The sequence below is a fragment of the Salvia splendens genome, chromosome 8, assembly GCF_004379255.2.
Source record: "Salvia splendens isolate huo1 chromosome 8, SspV2, whole genome shotgun sequence".
Lineage (NCBI taxonomy): Eukaryota > Viridiplantae > Streptophyta > Magnoliopsida > Lamiales > Lamiaceae > Salvia > Salvia splendens.
In genome coordinates, this window is record NC_056039.1 from 14,893,892 (window position 1) to 14,903,046 (window position 9,155).

At 42.3% G+C, this 9,155-nt stretch overlaps 1 pseudogene; it reads right to left on the reverse strand.

Annotated features, from left to right (window-relative positions):
* Window positions 1-608: 608 nt before the first annotated feature.
* Window positions 609-7,310, reverse strand: LOC121745813 (annotated as a pseudogene).
* Window positions 7,311-9,155: the final 1,845 nt, after the last annotated feature.

Consider the following 9,155-nt stretch of genomic DNA (forward strand, 5'->3'; position numbering starts at 1 on the left):
AAAGGAAGATTATTTTCTGAGCTTTTTTCGAACTCCTTTCTAATGGTGGCATGTCCTCTATTTATAAGCTCACCGCAATGACCTCCAGCCAGGATAACGTCATCAGCAGTGAATAATCGTCCTTGCTGGGATCGAGCGTCTCATCAATTGATACGTGCCCTTCTTCTAGAATGTCGTCATTCCTCCATAACAGAATGATGAGTCAGCTTCGTCTTCGCGTCTTACGTATCAGCATGTGTCCCCTTCTAGAACGCCGTCCTTGATAACTGTTTGATGATCACCATCCAGCGCATCAGCCCCACGTGCTTCTCCTCTAGAACGTCGTGGTCCCCGCCTAACTACTTGATCACCCCCTTGATCATTCCACCCGAATTTTGGTCTTTTTCGCCTTTTGTACCAACTTGATCAGCTTGGCCCTTGTTGCCCTTGGTCAAGCGGCATTCCCGCACAATTAACACTCGCTTTGCGCGATAAACTGATCAAGTAACATACATTTTACTCCTAAACCGATGTATGAAATATGTCTTATCATCCACTAAAAATAATATAATTACTTTTTTCTTTCATCTCTCTTATTTTATCAATTGTACATTGATTTCCGTGTCATTTCAAATATTCATATTTTTATCGGACAGGAGGGAATATCTATTAAAATTAGGTTAAAATTTATCGGTTACTACGATAATAAAATAAATTAATTAATAAAACATGACTACAAGATGTTCAATAAACTATACTCCTATAATACAATGCACCGAATCTTTTTTGCACAGCCTATGCTCTACGCCTCAAACCCTTAATTTGAATTAAAATTTTGATAACTTAGATACCGAGCAATCTTAGTTGTAATTTGTAAAGAAATTATTAACCATTATAATAGAGATAAATTATTTATGAAGAATGTATTCCCTGCATGTTTTAATTAAAATAAATGAAAAGGCCCAAACCTAAGCCCACGCATAAAAGATTAGCAGAAGAGGAAATAACAATGGAGGTGCAAAAGCTGCGCGCAGCTTGAAGATGAATCATAGGGCAGAGTTCCGAATGCCGTGGGGTCGGGGGCCCGTTGGGAGGAGTATTCCGGCAGTTCACCAGGGATGGCGGTGGGGTCAGCCGACCCAACTCAACCCCACCTCCATCCGCCGTTGAATTAAACACTTTAACCAATAACTCATAAAATCACGTGCCGACCAAGAAATGTGTCATCTTAGCCGAAACGAGGGGAGTAATTGATAAAGTATGATAGAGATAGAAAGAAAAAGTAATTATAGTATTATTAGTGGAAAATGAGTCCATTTTATTCGAGAGAAAGATGTTACCAAAAAATAGAATGAGATATTTTTATGAGACATCCCAAAATGGAAAGTATCCCAAATACCAAATCCGACTTCTATATACTCCTCGGAAAGCAGAAGTGGCTTTTTGGAAGGTCAAGAAAAGAACGTCTTCCTCTGACATAAGAAATTCTTCCAATAATTCCGAGCCTAATCTTTTTTAAAAAGCACGTACAGTACTTTTGTGTTTCTGCGCCAAAGTTCTAGCGTCCTTATGATACGATCATATCTTTTATGATCTTCCAATTATTTAGTTTTCCTTTATTCACCATATCTTTCTCATATTTGTTTAGATATTTATTTCTTGTTCAATAAGTTAGGTATTAGTATCTAGTATTATAAATAGGAGAGCTTGTTATCATTTTAATCAATCAATGAATATATTGTTTTCCACAAACTTGTCTTGAGTAACAAGAATATCATATTTCGTTTCCAAATTGTTGTTCATCGGAGAACGTCCGAAAATCAGCAATTCGTGAGCTTTCCTTCGAGCACGTCGAAGGTTCGATCACCTTATCTCTCCGAGAAGTTAGTCATCCGGCCTCGTTACGGAGAACGTCCGTAACAACTGGTGCTTTCATCCCGTACTCATCCTCCATATCAAAAAAAAAAAAAAAAAAAAAAAAAAACAGTCGCAGCACCACCATCACAGCCACGCCTAATCCTCCACCTTCTTCATCAATAACCTATTCACCACCAATATCCTTAATAGAAGTAGCTCAATGGCAATCTCCTCGAGGGCCTCCTAACATGAGGACGTCCAGCGCTGGATCGGATGAACGTATACCGCCGACGGGGTTCCTCACCGGAGGCAATGCACAAGTCACAATCAGAGACTCTTCGCGCCGCGCGTCCACAAGCGCTTCACGCGGCGACGATCAGTCGCGATATCCGCGGCGCGATTTCCAGGCGGCCTCCGAGGCGCCGCACGATGTGGCAGGAACAACCGCGATTTTCTCCACCGGGTTGGAGAAGATCTTGGCGCGATTTGACAGAATGGAACTCAGGCTGGAGAAGTTGGAAGCGCCCGAACCTGATCCCCCCTATTTCTCGGACGAACTTGATGACGAAGGGTATCACTCCCCGCGCGACGCTTGGGCGGCAGAAGACGATGTCCACCGGCCTTTCATCCACGGACAACGAGACCATGGTGGGGATATCCATCGTCGACGAGGCGCTGCCCGCGCATTACATTGGCGCGACGGCCGTTTTCCGCAGCAGAACGTTCATCGGGCGTCGTACCGCGATCGCCCCGAGCCTCGGCACCGCACGTGCTGGGACAGGCCGCAAGACCGGTACATGGGGATGGACGAGTCCGAACAACAACACTATGTGGACTTCTATTCCGGATCGAGGCGTCGCCGGACTTGCTGGGATCCGCCCTCCCGCACATCCGGTGGACGTGTGGAAGAGATTTGCGCTCCTCCGCTGTCAGAACCACCGCCACAGCCTGTACCAGAACCAGAACTGTTCTATGGCCCGACGCATCGTGGAGCATCTGACACTCCCGCGTCAAAATACACGACGCGCCCCTCTTTCGGCCCCCGGGGCTTTCTTCACGCTGATTCAGACGTGCCGTCGCGATTCGCACCTAGCTCGTATACTGGACAGCAGCGAGAGCAGCCCCAAACCTGGAACCGGCACCTGCACCCCACATTCCCAAGCCCTCGTACCCCCGCACATCCACAGCTCGTTCTCGACCAGAGGCCACCGCTGCAGCACGTGCTCGACCAACAACCACGGCCAAGTCACCACCGCGCTGCACCGCCCCCGCCGCTGCACATGGATCAGCAACGATCGTCATCCTGCGGCCATCCTACGACTCACCTCCGTCAAGCTGCGGCCTACCTCGAATTGCCCACTACTGTGAAGCAGCCCCTGCTCCAACGCCCGCCCTCCTGCCTGCGTTCCCCGAGCCTCCACTCCGCTACGAAGCTTGTTTCTTGTGAAGAGAAATACTTGGAGAGTGATGCAAAAGTGTTGAATCAAGTTGACTTGCGGCTCAATGAAAAGAAATTAGTAGATGATGAAGTACGAGCTATAGAGGTGGATAAAATTGATGACGATGATGGTCTTCATGATTCAAGTAAAAAGAATGAGGAAGAGGCATCGTTAGACGATGTAGAGGAGGACGATTCCATAGAGGAAGTGCCGAAGGTCATCGCCTCATTCCCTGTTGTTCAAGTGCAATCCAAATCTATTGTTGAGAATTGTTGGGGCAAGAAAGGAGATAGTGCTTACACCGGTTTGTGCATAATTGTTGGTGTCCATGTGGATTTCTTTGATGGCGATGTTCCAAGTATTGTTCATCGTTCGACATCACTCGACGTCGATGCACGATTCATCCCTCCGCGCAACGACACGCCATATTTGAGCCTTCTTGGAGGTGATAAAGGAAGATATTCAGTTGTTCGATATGTGTTTGATCCAGGAGGAGATGCCTCGCCATAGCGTTTGCTTTCAACTCTCGTCGTTGCTTTGTGGTTTCCACCTTGAGGACAAGGTGGATTTCAACCGTGGGGGAGTTGATACGATCATATCTTTTATGATCTTCCAATTATTTAGTTTTCCTTTATTCACCATATCTTTCTCATATTTGTTTAGATATTTATTTCTTGTTCAATAAGTTAGGTATTAGTATCTAGTATTATAAATAGGAGAGCTTGTTATCATTTTAATCAATCAATGAATATATTGTTTTCCACAAACTTGTCTTGAGTAACAAGAATATCATATTTCGTTTCCAAATTGTTGTTCATCGGAGAACGTCCGAAAATCAGCAATTCGTGAGCTTTCCTTCGAGCACGTCGAAGGTTCGATCACCTTATCTCTCCGAGAAGTTAGTCATCCGGCCTCGTTACGGAGAACGTCCGTAACACCTTACTTTTAGAGGATGGATGGAGTATTATAATTAAGAACATCTCCAATCATATACTCAAAAAAAATTTATATCCACTATCTATTTTTACTTACAAATTTTAAAAAATTAATTTAAATTTATTTTAGTGTAAACCTAAAGATAAGTATTTTACTAAAAAATCAGATTAATTTTAGAGTACTATTTGAACAAACTGTCTATTCCAATTTTGGGTTTTAGTACTCCCTCACTCATATAATAGATGTCACACTTTCCCTTTTAGTTTGTCCCACAAAAAATGTCACACTTCCTTTTTTGGAAAAAGCTTCCTCTCACATTAATATAAATATACTATTTTATCTCTCTATCTAACACACAAAAATCTTCTAAAATCCCAAGACATTTTTCAAGTGTGTCATCTATTATGGGACATATGGTGTATATCATTAGAAATGGTCTAAAGTGTAAAATTAGTTTAGTACATTTGCCTCAAATTTTAAAATTTAATTTCACATATAGTGTGTTAGATTTTTGTCCTAAATAATACTATATTTCGATTCATTGTTGAAAAAAATAATAGTCAACTGCGTTTGATTATAACTGGATTTGAGTTATAGTATGGGGAGCGTCCCTGCTCGGACTACTGAACAGTGGACTGTGTGTCATCGAACAGCATTGGCTGGTCCGGTGTCCGCAGAATTTTGCCATCTTTCCAGCACAAACAATTCAGATATGGTAGAGAATAGAAAGAACTTAGAAGGCATAGTCGAACTATGAAGTCACAAATCAATTTGGTAAGCTCATGTTAAGTGAAAAATCAGCGTGTGTTACTATGATAGCATGATAATATTTTAAAGTATGTATAATTTGGCAAAGTGACTAAATATATTTCTAAACTGTGCATGTTGAGATGTGATGCGAATATGGTTGATGAGAGCTTTCACAACTTTGTTGCTATTCTATGCAAGGACTCTCGGGAGTGCATGCCTTCATGCATATGGTTGTATTCATTTTTGCGGCATATCAATGATTTAGACAATGTTGATTGTTTTAAAGAGAACTATGTACAATTCTATCACCACCAAGCGTAAGAGGCTAAGGTACATAAATCAAATAATTCTTTCATTCCATTTTTTATATGATGCTAATCCGGTATATGAGAGAGAGAGAGTTTAACTTTAAGATTCTTGATTCCATAGAATCATAAAGCCATAATGAATTGCTCAAACCTGTCTGTCCACAAGAAAATTATGCCTTGTCCCCAATAGCTTAGACAAGGCAGTAACATTATTGTTACTCTAAATCTTCTTGTGGCGAAGGTGATGATATATACTTCCAGTCATCAATTGAAGCCGAAATAATCAGACAAATTTGAGAAAATGGCAACCAAACTCGTCCCCACAGCCAAGATGATCACCAACACTGCCAACGCCTTATCCCTCCTTGTGGACATGCAGTGTACATCTCTGCAAAGTTTTAGCATAAGAAATACGTTCATTTTCACCCATCGAGGTAAGGAAATAAAATATGCGGTAGGCCATACTTGAGAACGACTGAGCTTGGGAAAATGAACATCAGAAACATGACCGTTGTTGTCCTGATGAACTGAAAGAAGTACCATATGTTCGGAATTGCTATAGCTGCTGCATATATTAATGCAAGCAACATACACGTGAGGGACAAAAATCTGATGTTTTCTGCTGCCAAGTGGGGAAGAGTAATTCGTCAACATTGACCCTTAGAGAGTAGTTCATCACCGGAAAGACGAGCATGAGGTGAATAGCATAACTCAATCTAACAGTATTATTGAGAATGATGCCCATGACAGAATCTGAAGTTTTGTCGAAGTTTACCAGCATGTCTGCCATGATCGACTCACCAAACAGCAGGTAGCCAAAGAAGCCAACGGAAAAGTATATTGCAACACACAGTATGAGTGAGATTCGGACAGCTGAGCTCATATCAGAAGGCCTTCCCAGCTCTGCTCTTATCGGATGTACTGCACATTATTGCCAAATATGCACATAAATTGTTGAGCCGAATCATTCCCCTTATAGTCCTCTCTATTCATGCACTTGTGTTACTACACTTTTCAAGACTCTCTTTCTTTCTCGCTCACACACACAAATAAGGCATTAGTAGAGATTTCTGAATGTCTCGTTCAGTGTTCCTGATAGGCTAAGGTAACAACTGGAGGAGTAACGAAATAATGTCTCAGATTCTCTACATCAATATTGTCAAAATTTAACATATATACAGGATGCTGGACTCTATATTAGTGATTTCATGCATGTCTGCATCCTTGCCATTTACATGACATCCAAAGGCAGTTGCAAAGACCGGAATAGTAGTGAAAAGACTGAATGTGGAAACACCTCCAGAAAAATCAGGTAACAGTCTAGGGGTTTTCGTTTCCCCTACCCATAACGCATGTATTGCCATCACCGAGCATATGACAACAAAGAACGCTGCTAATAGCACCGATATAGCTGAGGCATGTCTTAGTGAATCTGCAGGGGATAAACTGCACACATATCAATCATTCTGTAAAATAACTACTGATTGACACAAAATCCACTTCTATTATCCAAGAATCTGAGAGTTCATATGCTTGGAGGCCTACTATTGCATTACAAACTCTGTTTACAAAAGATAAACACTTCCATTGGTATATAAGATCTGAGTTCTTCATCATGGAAAATAATACATGCTAAGTTTCGTGAAATACCAAAGGTAACCGCAAAATTTGAAGTTCATATAAAGTAAGTATCAATAACTATACTGAGGCTGCATAACTAAATTTTAGCGGACATCAATAGAATCTTGATCGATTTATGACTGATCTATAAGGTTGCATACACAATCTTAACTTCAAAGAACAGAAAGTGAGTCAGAGAGAAATGTGGTGTACTGACCTATGCGCCGCAGAAGAAGCAAGGGAAGCAAGACGAGAAGTACCACCAGAAGCAACGCGAATGCGCGAGAATTCCACCAGTGGATACCGAACCACTCCTGCAGCACACCTAAACGTCGGACTCATTTCCCGAGAGAACATCTCCTGCAGGATTTATAATCAAATAAACAAAGATCAGAAATCTATGACTACCATATATTGGCATCGAATTTTGAAATTGGTATGTGCATTTCTCAGTTCTAGATTACAAGATCACCTATTTTTAGTAAAATTGAAAAAGGTAGGAATGTAATTTGTAATAATGGAGTGCTCATTTCAGTTGGAAGAAGAAGGCAGAAGAAGGTAAGCTCGGCTAGAAGGGAGTTCGGTAAGCTCGGCTAGAAGGGAGTTCGGTAAGCTCGGCTTTGAGCTGGAACTAGCCGAGAAGGGAGTTCGGTTGTGAACCGAGAAGAGAGTTCGGTCTTGAGCCGAGAAGAGAGTTCGGTCTTGAGCCGAGGAAGGAGTTCGGCCTTAAGCCGAGAAGGAAGAAGCAGCCTAGCCGAACTAGCCGTTGGAGCAGCAGTTAGTTAGCTGACATGTAGCGGTTATTCTTCTTGTTTTCTTGATTCTTGTTGTAGTTAGTTAGTAGCAGTTGCTACTTGTTTGTAGAGCTTTAAATAGCTCATAAACCGTGTATGTAGTTTAGAGTAGAGTAAGAGTTTATCAATAAAGAGTTTTCCAGTTTCTCTCCAAGATTATCATCTTCAATACTCAAAGTGTGAGTGTGTGTGTTTCTGCATTGTGTGATCTCATACAACAGTGAGTGTGTGTGTGATCTTCTTGAGTGTGTGAAAGCTTTGTGTGCGTAAATCCCAACAAGTGGCGCCGTCTGTGGGAAGGGATATTGAAGCTGATTTGCAGAGGATCAAACGGTTTCAGAGATGGCAGCAAGGCTTGATGCAGAAAAGTTCACAGGCAAGAATGATTATAGCCTGTGGAAGATGAAGATGAAGGCGGTTTTGATTCAACAAGGCTTGGCCGCAGTTCTTGCAAAACCAGAGGAGAAAGGAAAGGCTCCAGTGCTTGATGATAGAGCTCAGGCAAAGATGGAGGAGATGCAGCTCAAGGCACATTCTGCAGTGATTCTGTGCCTTGGAGATAAGGTCTTGAGGGATGTTCAAGAAGCCAAGACTGCGGTGGAGATCTTGGACAAGTTGGATGAAGTTTACTTGGCCAAATCCTTGGCTAACCGGCTGTATCTCAAGAAGAGGCTGTATGCCTATAGTTTTTCTGGAGATAGGTCCATCATTGAGCAGCTAGAGGAGTTCAACAAGATCATTGATGACCTGGGATCTGTTGATGTCAAGATTTCAGATGAGGATAAGGCCATTCTCACATTGAATGCCTTGCCTAGCTCGTATGACCAGTTAAGTGATGCAATTATCTATGGAAGAGATAAACCTATCACCTATGCAGAAGTCTATTCAGCCTTGATGGCCAAAGAACTCCAGAAGACAGCCAACAGAGGCTCTGCAAGCTCCAATGTTCAAGCTGCAGAGGCCTTGAATGTGAAGAAGTTCAAGAAGCAGAACTTCAAGAAGAAGTTTGAGGGCCCTAAACCCTCAAGTTCTGATGCTCAGAAGGAAACCAGAGCTTGCTATTGGTGCAAGAAACCTGGACATTTGAAGAAAGATTGTCATGCATGGAAGAGAAAGATAGCCTCTGAGGGACACAACCAATCTGATTGTGTGGAGAGTGCTGATCCCCCGGCTCAACTCATGAATATTAGTGACAGTGGGGTCAGTCATAGGTGGATTATGGACTCAGGGTGCAGCTTCCATATGTGCCCAAATAGGAGCTGGTTTCATGACCTTCAAGAAGCAGCCGACACTGTGGTGCTGGGTAATAATCACATTTGTCAGATCAGAGGGATAGGGAAGGTGAAGCTAAGTCTACAAGATGGCTCTATAAAGATCCTAACTGGGGTGAGGTATATTCCAGAAGTGAAGAGGAATCTCATCTCATTGGGAATGCTGGAGCAGAGAGGGTTCACCATATTGATGAGTCAAGG